Here is a 16,007-nt window from a genome sequence, read left to right on the forward strand (position 1 = left end):
GAACAGGCTGAGAAAGAACCGGGACCCAGGACAGAATAGGGTACTCAAATGGCAATGACTACTTTTTTTTTTTCTTCACATGGTATGATTCTCCCCCTAGTCAGGCAAAACAGGTGCCTGCAGGAGGCACTGAAAGGAACAGAAATGCAGGAGAGTTGGACTGGAAGTAACGATATGCGGTGAAAACAATGATGTTGAGAGAAAATGATGGTGACATCCACCACTGCGGGAAGAATATGCTGTGAAGTCAGATAAAAGAGTTTGCCTGTTTGAAGTCAGAGGTGTTGACTAAACATACTTAAGATGAGTGTGAGATGGAACAGCAGTAAAATACTTGATAAATAGACAATACCAACCACCTGGCACTTTAAAAACCTTTTATAATTACATTTATTTCACACTAATAATAAAATATGTAGAAATGAACTATATTATTTAGGCTTGTGATGTATCATTTGTGAAAACATGCAACACCCAAAAAGCTCTGCCATCACCATGTCATTTGAGAAGCAGCTTTTAGCATTGTTTTCACAGCTCGCATTATTAATGTGATCACCCTCTAACAGCTGCCTCATGAATCACCACAACCTGACTCCCTGGCAATAAAAGTGGTAATCCTGACCTGTCACCATTTCACCATCACCACCACAAACTGGGATATCATATGCCTGGCTGTGGTTCTGTGCAGTTCAGCACGGTGTGCATATACTTGTACATCTCGTCTGTAATGAGAGAGAAGGTTTGAATCAATAAATCCACTATGAGAAGACAACAAGAAGGGGATTGCCATGAACTGACATTTAATGTTCCCCTATTGCACTTAGTTCCTGTATATGACCACTAAAGTCAAATACATGTAAATACAGTAGCAAAAGGAGGCCTGTGGGCTCTGTGCAATAGATCCAGTCTGACACAAAAGCACATGGTCTTTCTTAACAGCAAGAACTAAACCTAACACATACCAACATTGCAGAAATTTAGCTCTGCTTGCTATTTCCAGAATACCATTGATGGACTATATAGAAATCTGGATTTCACAAGTCTTTTTTTTTTTTTTTTTTTCAGGGAAATGTCAAGATACTGAGATTGAGGCCCTGAGGCAATAGCACATTTTTTAATCTGGATCAAGAAAACATGTAAACTTTCCCACTGAGACACACTATGAATTCTGGAAAGCCAAAAAAAAAAAAAAAAAAAAGTCAAATAATACTTACAAATTCTGAAGATGCTTGGGATGAAGATTTTGCTTTCTATCCTGAGGATGGAGCATCCTTTATGTCAGCCAATGCTAGTTTATTCCATCCCCAGGCTCAGTCCTCTGTCACTTACAGGATGAAATAGTAGGTCATCCATATCAAGTTCCAAATTTTATTTATTCAGGAGCAGTTAGGTTTTATGATTTAAAGCTCTTAATGGGTGCTGGAAATTTTTGCAGAAGAAAAATGATTGATGAGCAGTAAGGAAATGTATCACTTTATAGGCAATTTAGTTTTTTTGTGGAGAAGGTTCCAAATTATTAATATAATCCCCTACATATAAAAATGGGATTTGAAGTCAAGATATATGATACCCAGAGGTGTACAAACCTGTGTACATTTACAGCTTTTTCACTAGAAAAACATACAAGGTGTGTGTGTGCGTGTTTGGTTTTTTTTTTAATGTGTGAGCCCCCAAAAGTACCCAGTTCCAAAGAGTCATTTTTGAAAGATGTACTGTGGTGTTTGTACAACTCTATTGTTAAAGAAGAAAGCAGGAAGGCAGGAAGGCAAGAGAGAAAGAGAGAAAGAAAGAGAGGGAGAGAGAGAAAAAAGAGAGAAAGAGAAAAAAGAGAGAAAGAGGGAAAGAGAGGGAAAGAGAAAGGGAAAGGGAAAGGGAAAGGGAAAGAGAAAGAGAAAGAGAAAGAGAAAGAGAAAGAGAAAGAGAAAGAGAAAGAGAAAGAGAAAGAGAAAGAGAAAGAGAAAGAGAAACACAGAAAGAGAAAGAAAAGAGAAGGAAGGAAGGAAGGAAGGAAGGAAGGAAGGAAGGAAGGAAGGAAGGAAGGAAGGAAGGAAGGAAGGAAGGAAGGAAGGAAGGAAGGAAGGAAGGAAGGAAGGAAGGAAGGAAGGAAGGAAGGAAGGAAGGAAGGAAGGAAGGAAGGAAGGAAGGAAGGAAAAATAATGAAAGGAAAATAAGAAGATAGTGGGCTTTCCTTGTCTAATAATATACACTTTCTCTTCCTTCCCTCCTCCCCCCAGCCAGCTAAAGCAACTGGCAGGTGCAGTATTACTCTGCAGATGGACCAGGAGTGGCACACATACAGTTATATATGCCTGGCACACTCATATTTTCTGCTTTATATCACATGCCAGCTAACCAGGCAGTAGCCAGATTTGAGAGGACATCCCCAACAGTTGTTGTGCGTGGAGAGGAACCAGTCTATTGGCAGTACACTATTAATGCTTCTCCAAAAATAGTCTGCACACTTAAGCCAGGGCAATAATTCTCATTTTCCCTCACCCTTTCACTGTCACTCTTTGTTTCCCTTCCCTTCCATGTCATAACAATAGTGAAGATTGCTTTGGATGTGGTAAGTGGGCATAGGTGATTCAGCAGCACTGACCTACGCTGAACTTTGCACTGATTTACTACCATTCTTCCAGGTCTCCCAACCCTAAAACGGTTCCTTGGGGTAGAAACAAAACAGGTGGAAGGGGAGGAAAGGAGAGTGAGACTCCTGTTATTGTTCAAAATGAGAGTTGTATTTTATATGAATGCTACCTATCCACAAAAATGAATCTATGCTTTCATGGGAAAGACCCAAATTTGCTCATAAACTAAATCATGGATTGCATTTATAGCTCTTACAGCATCCAAAGATGTAACTAATTATTTGGTAGGATTTACAAAACCACCTAAAAGTAGATTGGGACTCAAAGTTTGTGTGAATGGGTCAGATTTACAAAATCACCTTTCTCTAGGAGCTTAAGTATTTTATTAAATATCATCTGCCATCATTGCAAAAGTGCCTATTTTGCTTGAAATCTTCTCTAACACTTCATAATTTCTCAGTCATTTCAGGGGGGAAAAAGTGCTGCTGTGTGAATCTGTGAAAATAATGTTAAAACAGTGAGCTAGGGCCTTCTGACAAAGGGACTTGAAAGCCAATGTAACCAGCTCCCTGAGAAGTTTTCCCTCAAGCAGAAGCCCATAGTGATGGAGAGTCAATGGATCATCTCCCAGGACCTCTCCACTTCCCACTGGAAGTTGTAACCAAGAAGAAAGTAGATGGATCCAGCAGGGATGTGCATAGGCATCTCAAAGCAAACTCAGGTACCATTTATGTGGAACATATTCTTTGGAAAGATGATTGCTCTAGAAGGAGAATATTTAAGGGAACATCCCACCAATGCAAGCTTCAGCAAGTCTTAGAGCAGGAGAGATTCTGCTAAAAAATAACCACTACAGTAAAAAAAAAAAAAAAAAAAAAAAAAAAAGCAATAAAATAAAAAAGAAAACAACAACAACATTGGGTTCCTTTAAATCCTGACATTTACCACACCATGGGATTTACTTTTACTGCAGTATTTAAAGGATTTCCTACTCTTAGACCTGGGGATACTGCAAATAGCACAGTAAATTTAACTACTATGAGCAGTAAATGTCAAGGTTTTAATGGTGCCTACTGTATGCCACTTGGTTATACAGTCACCCATATGTGTTAACATATAAGGCCTGATTCTGTTCTCAGTCATGCCTCTATAAGCCAGTAAGTGTACTCAAATGTACTGAATTCATCTGAGTTACTATCATATGAAACCTATGTGGAATCAGAATCTAGTTCTGTATCCAAGGTCTAGTTTGGAAGAAAATTATTTGTCTAAATCCTGATTGTATTCATTAGCTCTTTCCAGGCAAAATAACAACAACAACAATAATAATAATAATAATAATAATTTATAACAATAATGTAATGATAATGATAATGATAATGGTAATGGTAATGATAATAATAATGATGATAATGATGATGATGATGATAATAATAATAATAATAATAATAATAATAATAATAAATCCTCACTGAAATCAAAGGACTAGGATGGGTCATTGGTATCCAACTTTTGTTTCCCCCTGCAGGGGTGCTAATCATGTGGGGAGAGATTGGTCATCACTGTTATTGCTTTTATTGGTCTTGTAGATCAGAAATCCATGAGGGCAGAGATGATGCTCTTTCTGTCAGAGTAAGACTCCATCTCAGAATCAACATCATGAGAGGTATCACACAAAAATAAATTACTTCTACTGTACCCATACAACTTGTCTTCCCTTTTTAAGCTTGTAGACAGTTAACACCCCAAATAGCATTCTTGTGTCTTAGAGAAGCTTGTTATTTCCATCCCATGGATTCTGTATATTAAAGCATCAGAAAGTCATAGATATTGTAGTCGTGCACCCAGTCAGAAGGTATCACTGAATTGCGCTGCAGTTGTGCAAATAATATTTACTTAAGTCTGCTTAATAGAACAAAATGATAGATCTGTGAAGGCAAATAAACTTCTTTTTTAAATCAAAAAGCTTTTAGCAAGAACTTCCTCTGGAGCCAACACCAAACACTAGCCCCTTACAGTCGAGTCTCATGTCATGCTGATGCCGTGCAAAGCCACCAGCCCCTGCCTGCAGCCCTCCTAGGATATCACAAACATTACACCTTGCTGCCTCCAAGCCAGCAGCCAGCAGCACGCACTCCCTGTGAGGCTTCTTTGAGACAATTCACCCCAGCAGATGTCCAGTCACACTGTAGTTAACAAACTGGAAAACAACTTTGAACAATCTCAAATTCCTGAAACGTGCGTTGGCTTTCTTAGAATTTTATTCTTCTGATGTTAAAAAACAGATGCTAGATGCAATCTTGAAATTTGATTCTAAGTAAAGGATTCAAAAATTTTGGTATTAATAACCACATTTTCTTAGATGTACACCAGTTCTATTACCCAACAGAGGTTATTTCAGATCCTTCTATTTTCAGTCTGCCACACACTAAGTACCCATCATTTTATGACACATAGTTACATGGACTAAGATAATGGTAATTATATCTCATACTTCAAAGCAATTACCCGGTGAGGTGAGGAAGGGCTCCTTCTTCCACATTCCACAACAGAGTATTTGCAGCATGGAGTTATTCACCTTTCTGAGATGCATTAGCTATTGGTCAGAGTCAGAAGCAAGATACTAGATTTAATGGATTAAAGGTCTGATCCATTATCACACATCTTATAATTATCCAGAAGCATAAGTCTTTACAGTAATTAATCAGTGAGAGATTAGTGAATATTCCCAGTGGGAAGACACTAAGTCTGAGAAATAAGTGTAGTTTGGTGATGTTCTTAATTAGATATTGACTCATTATCCAGAACGTTTGTGTTTCGGACAAGATGGTCACACACACACACACACACAAAATAAATAAATAAATAAATAAATAAATATTAATAAACATGTATTTGCCTGTAGTCTTTAAAGAATAAAGGTTAATTATTCTGGTCATTTACATATGAAATCTATAGACTCTGTGCTAGGGGATTCTGCTTTCAGCTTCTCTCTGTAGAAATAGATGTATATTTTTGGCCACTCTAGATGCAATTACAAAACGGAGGGGGCGAGCATGAGAAAGGCAGCAATTCTGCCACCCTGTGATCCCTAGAAGATAGCCAGTTCAGACAGAAGGGTGTTTCTAACTCTATTATAGACTCTGAACCTGACAGCATGGACAGCTGTGGAGCCTCAGTGACGATCTAAGGAAATCTGAAGGGAAAATCATTTCATCAATTTTGACTTCTGGTTATTAATAGCTTGTGATGCCACATGAAGATGCTGTGGGTTTTCTTTCCCTAATTGCCCTAATATCCAGTAGCTGGCCTTTGTGAAGCAACCTGGTCCTCACATTTTGAGACCAACAGGCCTGCAAACAGCAGAACTAGGAGCCCAGTGAGCCCTTATCAGTCAATGAATGTAGATGGGATCACCTCATTATTAACTTCCTGGATCCTATCCTGTTGCAGGACTCTTGAAGTGGGCTAATTCAGTTTCTGTTTTCCCACAGTCCAGGGGAGATAAGTAACCCTATCTATACACAAATTCAGAGCACCCCGTTTTTCACCACAGCAGATAGTGTTTATGAGATATTGTCACTATGAGGTCTATCCACACAGTAAGCATCCCTTCCATCAACATAGAGGTGCTCAGTCTTTTTTACCAACATCTTTCTTAATATTAATGTTATTTGGGATTTTATACAAGGCAACTCAAAAGGAAACAGATTTTTGTAAGATTTCACAGCCCCTAAGGAGGCACAGAGATAGAAGTGCGTCTCGAGCCTCCTCCACTCTTCATCTCACTCACAAAGGAATGGGCCAACACTGTGATGAGGTCTGTTAAAGGCTCCCTCAGCTCTTTAGTCGCCTCCTCTCATTCCTGACATTGTGTCCCCTTCTGTGTGTGGCACCATCGCACATTTCCTTTACTCCAAATAACTTCTCACTCCTCCCTCAACTCCCTCCTTTGAGGAACCTTCCTTCCTTATTCTTCTCACCAGTCATCTCATCTCTCTCTCCCCCCGAGCTGTGAGATTACTGGAACAGGGAATATGCTGTATTCTCTAAGTACTCTATAAACATGTTTAATAACAATCTTTTTCAACCCTTGATCTTTCCTGGATGAATCCCACTTAATCTTCACTGAGATTTTTATGAATGGTTTTTCCTTACCCTTCAAGGCATCTTTCTGCTAATATTTTTATGTCAGCAACTAAGTGGGAGATAGAGTGTAGCTGCTAAAAATAAAGAATAAAAGACAAAAAAACACTAATTACTCAGATCAAAACAAAATCTGGAGAAGTGAGTCATAACTCAAAAGAAATGGAAGAATGTCTTGCTTTTTAATGGGAAAGGAAAAAAACTGTAAAAAAATAAATTCTGTTCCCCATACACTTAGGGGATTATCATCATCTTTAAGTTAACCAGACTAGATCGCACTGCAACTCACACTTCCAGACTGCAAGTAAGAAATGAAAGATATTACTAAAAACCACACAAGTTGCAAGGCAAGAAAGCCAGACAGATTGAGCTTTACAAATGAAAGAGATGAAATTGCCACAGTACTAAATAAAAGGATTTAATCAAAGCAGAGAACACAAACTACTTCTGACTATGCAAAGCCAATAAGATAGCACAACCGGTAGAAGGCTGTCTGCTTGTACATTGTGCCAGTTACCAAACTATCATGCACCAAAATAACTTGTAAATACATATCTTTTGCTTTGGGCTCTTATTTTAAGGAAAAATTCAGTAACATGCAAACTATAAATACTTCTGGATCCATCCTTGATGCAACTACACTGCAGTATTTGGAACTAAGTCTTTTATGCATTATTTAGTGTTTCAACTGTGGAAAAATACTTTCATAATATAGTAACTTAGACGTCTGAGATAATGCTCATGGGTCAAGTTCACAGATGATGTGAAGAATGATGTAAGATATATATGAGACTTGCCATATCTTACTCCTTCTGTAGTTTTTCTTAATACAGATCAACTCTTTCTAATTTACTGATCGTTGAATTAACAGCCCGTTAAGATGTGTCTGCATGTACGTGGGCATTTTTTGCTGTTATCAAAGGTCTCACATAGCTCTTGTGTTTGAAGCTGGTAAAAGATGGTACCGGATGACTTAGAAGTTGAAAAATGACTGAAACTCGTTCATCAAAATGTCAATCAAAGATTGCTGTAATACAAATTCAACTCTATCTATTAGTTATTTAGAGGTTTATGAAAAATGAAAATTTCAGAGAGGTGGGCAATTTGTTGAGATTAGCCTATCAAGAAAAATAGGCCAATAACTCATAGATTGCTGGAGAGGATGGTAACCACAGTCTAAACACACTTAATATGAAACAGCCATACCCATCAAGGCTTAGCATGGACTACATACTGTTCATGGGCTGTTTATACATGCCAGTACTAGAGACACGTGTTTTATTTGCTTAATCTTTGCCTCCTGTGCACTCAGTGCTTTAACTACTATCATTACAAATGTTTACTTCTTCTCTAATGTTTTATCAAATTGCACCAATTTTCATAAAACCTTTGCCCCGATATATAGTTCATTCTAGATAAAAACAAAAAATAGGAAGATTTTTTTTTTTTTTCCTTAGAGATTATATACACTGGGAAAGATTAAGGGCATAATGAATTTTTAAAATAATATGCTCCTAAAACCCAGTTTACACTTGTTGAAACTAGAGCTTTTAATTTCAATCTGCAAACATACAATCTGTCTTTAAAACTAACTTGGGGAGTAACTCCAAATTGGTAGCTTAAATATCAGCTGTATAGATATCACTAAATATCTATAGTGTTGAAAAAGGCCTCAGACCTTAAGGTCTGTTAAAGACAGCCCTGTAGTGAAGAATCTCTAATGCTGCTCCATCAAAGAGTGTTCATTCTTTGCAACAGGATGGCCAAACCCAAAGTTTTGGTCTACAGTCAAGAAAAGGAGTATAAAGACAGTTTTCAGATGAAAAGGCCAACCTCAAAGGAAATCACTATTAATGATGTTTTGAAAGAGAAGGAATGAGAGTGAATACTGGGTGGTCACATATATGGAAGGCAGCTGTATGGGATATATTCTCCTATGCATCACTGATTCAACTGAACAGTTGTTTTATTAAACTGTATTATGAACTCTCTGAACATAATAGCAGCTGCTATTTGTATCCCAGTAGACTAATATGCTCTATTTTCCCTATTAAGACACTTTGGGGACAGTTTTGCATAGGGGTGGAGTGAGAAGATGTGCCAGAATTCCACATTTTAAGCAATATGCTACCAAATACTTTGAAATGAAAATCTCTATTATTTTGTAGGTATGTTACATATTAAGAAACTCATACAAGACAGGGTAGCTTGCTGTCTTTATACTGCTACAGATGTACTCAGTAAAAGCTTGCTTTTCAAAAAAAAAAAAATAATGGGAGAGGTATACATAAGTAAGTATACACTCACAAGTATACCATAGACTGGAGGTACTTCCAAGAAAGTACAGATTTTTGAGAAAGAATGAACTAGCCGGGTAAAGAAAAAAGAGGCAGTGACTGCTATTTGTACCTGCCCAGTCATATTCACATCTCATCATTTGGTAGAGAAATAGTCACTTTGCAACACAGTTCTCCAACACAAATCTCAGTTGTATTAGGTCCCCTATGTTTCAGTAGCTGTTTGTGTATACCCATATTAGTACATTTATGTGTCTAGCTGCAGTAGACATGGATACTGGATAATTATTAGTTTTGAAAGGGTTTTTAATTTTAGAAGATGCAGTAGCACAAATATTGTCAGACTCATATTCCAATTTAAATATTAGAATGGTGTTTCATTGTCTTTCAGTATAAAAAAAATTAGACGAGATTATGATTTTTTTAAAATGATGCTACTTTGATATGATATTGCAAAGAGAATAAGGCACTTTCCTTTAAACTGATTTTCAAAGCTATATCTGAGATCTATATCTGCTGTTTATGGATCACAGCTAACTTTATAGTCATGTATAAACTGTACTTCTGAGTGCTGTAAGAGGTATCCCCTGTCTCACAATAAAAATATTATGGAACATTATATTTCCATATAGTAATGGCACTCTTATTTTACTAGTAGGAAAGGTATTGTACTAATTTAATTGACTAACATAAAAGTCTCACAAGCAAGATCAATATTTTATTTTCTCAACAGTTTTTGTCAATGAAGATTTAATTTCCCATGCAGAGAAGGTGTCTGTATATCTCACAGATATAAGTGGGGTGTGGCTTTTTTTGTGGCGCCCATAGGTTTCGACTTCCCTCCCGTGGCACAGTCTCAAGGGAGCCTCAGTGCTAAAACACAAGCCTAGATGTCAGTAAATAGGGGCTTTATTTGTGACCTTATGATAAACTTATCCCTTGACCTAAAATCAAATAATTTCTCTCTGTTTTAGTTTATGCCTGAACTATAGACTTCTGACAGCTTAGATATGTTTGTAGGGATGTGAATATCAGAAAACATAAGCAGAACAAAAAAAAAAAAAAGAATACAGCTTAGTTACTTCACAGGTTTCACATCAGAAGATAGACATATCTGTAGAAGGGCAAATATTCTAATCTTTGTTGTATATCTAAATTATTATTATTTTTTTTTTAACATAGAAACAACCACACAAGTTAACCTAAATACAGCATTGTTTAAAGACAATCAAATTAGAATGTTGCAAATATGCAATTATAATTCAGAACCTCAACACAAAGGCCAGATTTGTGAACTTTCCCTGAACCTAAAACTAAATGCTGTTTGAAAGAAATTTTCAGCTGATCTGGGTCAACTGCTGAATTTTTGTGGAAGCCATTGGCAGTTCAGTGGCCAGAGTCAAGTTTCACATTGAGATCCTGCATTTGCTCAAACCCAAAACTCACTGAAAATTCAGAGGCTGTAAATCAGAGTCAGAACTTCACAAACCTGTAGGTAGGCTATACTCTGTCCAGAGAGCAGATTTATTTACTGTTCTGTTAATCCCTACAAACTCCTCATCTATAGGAAAGAAAAATATCCCTCCCACCTGTGCTCTCAGCCTACTCTAGAGGAAGCCCCAGACAGAATTAGGCACAGGTTTCCCAGGCTATTGTTGTCACAGGCAAGGAGGAAAAACTGAAACTCATCAAAGTGCATTAAAAATAAAGTCAGAGATGTAAATGTAGTCTCATTTTACAGCATGAGAGGAGAAAATAAAGAGTGGAGTATGAAGCGAGTAGAGTCTGATGCAAGTGAGGTCTGATGGAGTTAATGGGAAAGCTACAGCCCCTTCAGCCAGTTCAGAGGCTTCTGAGGAGAAGACAGTCCCACCTGGCAAATGATGCTAATAATAAAAATTATTGTAATTATATACATAATTACTTTACACTTATAATTATTAACCAATGCTAATAAAGGCAAAGCCTGAAAAAAATATTAAAATCATGTTGCCATTTGCACCTCAGCAGCATATTTGTTTATCATTCTTTTAATTTTAGAACATACTTTGTGACTTCGAAGGTGCAGATGTTGAAAGGAGAGATAGAGCAGTAGCTGAAGAGCTTTTCTCCATTTTCTGCTTTGTGTTAGGTAAAAGAATTTAAAGAAATTATAAGCCCAGCTGCAAATATATTTGAAGAGAACATTTGGAAAAGCTGATTCCTAGAGAGGAAACAAAAGAGTGTGGTCAGAACCACCACAGACCCTTATAGCGTTACAAGGCCCCAGAGGGCCCTCACAAGCCTCTCAGGACCTGACCAGCCTTGCTGGGGGCCTCCCTCACATCCCAGGGGAGACATTTCAGCACAGCATGGGGTCTTGGTGCCCCTACTAGGCCACAGACCCTATTTATCTAAACCCCTCCATAGGCTGACAGCCTGGGCCTGTCCCCTTGGTCTGCCAGCCCCCACAGTACCCTGATATGGCCGCATAACTTCCATTTTGCACATCACTGGCATATGATGGGAGAACAGACTTGCAGTATGAAGACTAGTTCAGCACAGTTAACTAATACCTCTACTTATAAATCCTGTTTTGCTTTTTTTGTTCACTTTACATCCTGACACGTCATTCTTGCGTTTGTTCAGGCCAGACGAAGATGCCTTTATGCTACTTGTGAGCTCAATATCAGTAAGGATTCTCAGCCTGGATCTTAGAAGCTCTTTATACCTATCCTCAAACTTGTATTTTTGTATCCCTGGATTTGATAAATAGCATATGTGGTGAGGTGGGAAAGGTGTTCATAATTTGCAGCTGAAGTATTGCCTGGTGAAGTGTCAGCTTGGGTTACATAACTCATATATAAACAGACTTTTTGTGGCTGGTAGGAGAATAATTGGTTCACCTAGTCTATTCCCCTACCTCACACAGCTGCATCGGCCTGTTATTTCATTATTCAGTAAAGCTTGCAATGACCACCACATTCTTTACAAAATAACATGCCTAACATTATGAAAAAAATTGTAGATTAACAAGATATGGCCAGCATTTAAATGCAAAAATCGCCAAAAAAAAAAAAAAAAAAAAGTGTTTACTAGACTATTATGCTACTCCGAGGCTGACCAAATCTGAGGCTTCAAGGTCATTCTCATGGGGTAAGGTTAAGTGTGGAACTAAGCCATTGGCCTGGGACTCGGATAGGCATTCAGGAACTGCAAAGTTCCTGAGATCCCTCAGCCAGATGCCTCAAATGCAGTGGAGTGATCTGGGTCTTTTGTTCATTAAGCACGAAATAGCCTCCTCCAGTTTCAAAGCTAGGTAGACTAGCTCACATGGGTAACCAGTATAGTGCAGCACACCAGCTGAAAATTCATGATTTCCCTTATTACACACTTGCCTTTTCATGCTAGTAAACAAAAACCTAGGATATGTTTGGTACTCTGTAATAGCATAACAGTATGACTTCCCAAGGAGTGAAGTCAAGAGGAGTGATTAGACCATGGCTTGTACCATTTATTCAGGAGAAACTGGAGTTTTCTAAGAGAAAGTAAGGGTTCAAGGAAAGTAATCAAGGTTCTCTTATGAGCTTCCCATTGTATAAACTAGTGCAAAACCATCAATACATGTTTACTTCATCCTGTCAGTATAGGAGATGTCTATGTTATGACATGTAGAGGGACAACATTGTCGTGTGCATTCTATAGCTATGTGGTATAATGGCTCAAACTACAAGTACTTCACCCTCTTTTCTTCTAATTATCTTAACCTCTCTGGACAGGATGTCGAACAAAAGAGAAGCGATTAAACATCTCACTGTGATCCCCAGCATTTGATATGCCACTGCTGACTATATGTAATCCTTCCCTGCTGTAGAAACAGGCACCTGTAGAAAGCAGATATTGAAGGTAATATGCTACCTTGACAGGTACAGTTGAGAATTACTGCCATAACGAATCACATGATGACACTGTATAGTGAGGATATGCTTCACAGACAGAACATTCTACTATGACTCCTTCTGCTCCAATTTCAAGTCTTTTAAAATCTGCACATGCTTATACATCAGGCTGCTCCATACACCCTTATTTCCATCTTCACTTCTTCCAGTATTCCTTTTTCACAGTACAAAGGAAGGCACACTTCCCATGTCTGCATGAGCTAGATTTGCTTCTGGACTCCTCCCCATTCAGTTATGGATGGTCCTCCATCCATATTCCATTTCATACAGTCTTTTTAAGCTGTATCATACATATATCATGTATCATTACAATGTATTATACCATTAAATTAGATTTAAAAAATCTTTAATGATAAAGTGACAAGTATGGTATTCATTTCTTTCTGCTTCTCACCTGGACTTCATAGATGTATGACTTACAGATTTATTTATTCTTTAATTTTTCCAGACTTTACAAGGAAACAAATATTTAAATCCCCTTTCCTCTCACTGGAGGTGTGAAGGCTGATTAGGGAATGTGCAGAACTTTTTCCGGAGATGAGCAACATTTAACACGTGGCTGACACTTGTCTAGAAGCAACAGCAGTATTAGTATCAGTACCAAATGCATGAGAAGGAACATGCCTATGTAAATTGCTTTAAAATCTGTGAAAACTGTTCTGTCTCCTCACTTCAAATGGGGAGCCCAAGAGAGGAAAGAATTTTTACATCACTGAACCATCCCTCTGTTGCCTCACGTTGTACAAGACTTGCACTAGAATATACTGGCAAATCTCTAAGACACATCTTCTGCCAGGTCTTTGCAAATAGCATTGTTTATGTTACCTGAATTTAAAATATTGTCTGTTTCTTACACCAGTATCAAAGAAAATGCATATAGAAGTATCTCCTGTTAACTTTCAGCTTATAGTTTAATTCTTACAAACATTTGAGAGAGTAAAATGAAATCGTACAAATGGCCATGGAAAAGAAAAGGTAAACATGACGTCTCTGAGGCCAAGTCAATGTGTTTAAAACCCCAAAGTCTCCTGCATCATTCTTGTACTGAATTGCATGTATAGTTTGCAATAGCAAATTATCTCCTCCTTCAGGTGTCCAATCAAAAGTTACATGAAGTCCCCCTATCCCAATTCCCCAACTGCATGATAGAGAGCAATATAATAAGGCCCCATTGACAAAAATATTCCTTGATTGCAAGGATTGTCGATATCCTGAAAATGAGTTTTCACAACACTAGAGGTGCACTTCAGCTCACTTTGCCAGGTGTTTGCATTGCCGTGATAATTTCCAGTACTGTGCTGGCTGCTGAATATGGCCCAAAATTGGAATCACCCCCGTAAGAGTATTCAGATTGCCTAGAAAAACCTGGGAAAAGAATAGAACCGACTGCCAAAACAAGGAAAAGAGCAGAGCACCCAGAATGCAAGCTGCATCACAGCAAGCATGCAGCATTCATTCTTACAGCCTTATAACTGAAAAGTTTCTGCACAGATAAGCAAGAAAGCTCAGGAAGCATCCCAGAATCTAGTCTCATTTTTAGTTCAAATCCATATTTTTGGGGGGTTGTTGGGTTTAATTCAGATGCATGTGTTTGCACACATCTTGCTTCTTTCCTCTTCACTGGGGCATTCCACAAATGGTTCCCTTAATCTGAATCCTGGATGTGTTTGATAGTGACTTTCCAGCTTAATGACGAAGGAAGATTTCCTCCATTCCTCAGCAAAAGCACAGCCTTTAGTGCTGGTGTCTTTCAAAGCCTTTCTTTGCTTTTCTTGTGCATGAGGAAAGACAAATAGAAAAACAGGCAAGAGAGAGTCTTAGCTTACCATGGTACAAAGGATAATAGTATATTGACCCTTCACCAAACTTAGAGCTTCACATAGGCATGTGTGACACCCCAGATGTTGTACATGAAACTCCACAAAGGTGATTTCATGCTTGCACTGAGTGTACACTGTCCATTTACAGTGCCAGAAAGCTGAAAGGAGCTGCCACACACTACTTCTGTTTCCTGTACTCTGTGCTTCCTTTTAGGTAAACATTGCCTCAGTTGTCCACAGTTTTAAATGGATGATGAGAGAAGGCATTGTCCAAAAGCTTTAGAGAAGGGAAAAACCTGCCCCTGAATGTGTAGTGCTGTGAGCACATCAACCAAACTGCTCCTACTTTGAGTCGCTTCAGTGAGCAGACTGTGCCTTAGAGTACAGGAGAAAACAGTAAGCATTGCCTAAATGGAGACTTGCAGTTGATACCAATTTATTTAACAGAAAGTTGAATTCCTTCTGTCACACTTTTTTCCCTTCAGCTGCTAGCTATCTCTTACTTAATCAAAACTTTTCCTCTTGATATAATCTTATCTGTTTTGAGCAGTGTTCCCTTCTCCAGAAGAAATTATTTAAAATAGTGATTACAGACACCCCTCCTTTCAGTTACCTGATTCTAGCAATGGGAAGCCTGATTTTCAGTAGCTACTCTTAGGTTGCTATTCCGCAACTTGCAAGTTGGACAAGTAACAGTTGATGTCAAAAATACTAGCCACACTTGAAAACATACAATTAATGACCAAAAAGTTACAAGTTATAAGTCTGAGGTTGGATGTTTGGTTTGCTGTGTTCTATTTTTTTGTTTTGTTTTAAATACTTACGATGAAATGCTTAAAATGACTTTATAATTCACCAGTACATAATTTAAAGAAGTTGTTTTTTTTTTCACTGATCTGATGTGATTACTCTGGCTTTGACAGTGACTTACTCCTCAGCAAAGGAGAGGAAACTCGAGCTCATTTGTGCAGACTCTGGTCCGGTTCACAGTCCTTCAGGCTACGCTACACAGTCAGTACAACTCCCCTGCACAAGCACAAGTTACTAATCTTGAAATTGTCAGTGGAGTACAGACACCCCAGACCAGTCCATCCCACCAGCACTGCATGGAGAACTTCGAGCGAACCGAGTTTCCCGGTTGCTCTCTCCAGGCTCTGGGAGCTGTAGCCCATTGCATAATGAATGAAACCATATGTTTATAGAAGAAATGTGAGTAAG

Source organism: Anas platyrhynchos, chromosome 2, assembly GCF_047663525.1.
Source record: "Anas platyrhynchos isolate ZD024472 breed Pekin duck chromosome 2, IASCAAS_PekinDuck_T2T, whole genome shotgun sequence".
In the NCBI taxonomy this organism is placed as follows: Eukaryota; Metazoa; Chordata; class Aves; order Anseriformes; family Anatidae; genus Anas; species Anas platyrhynchos.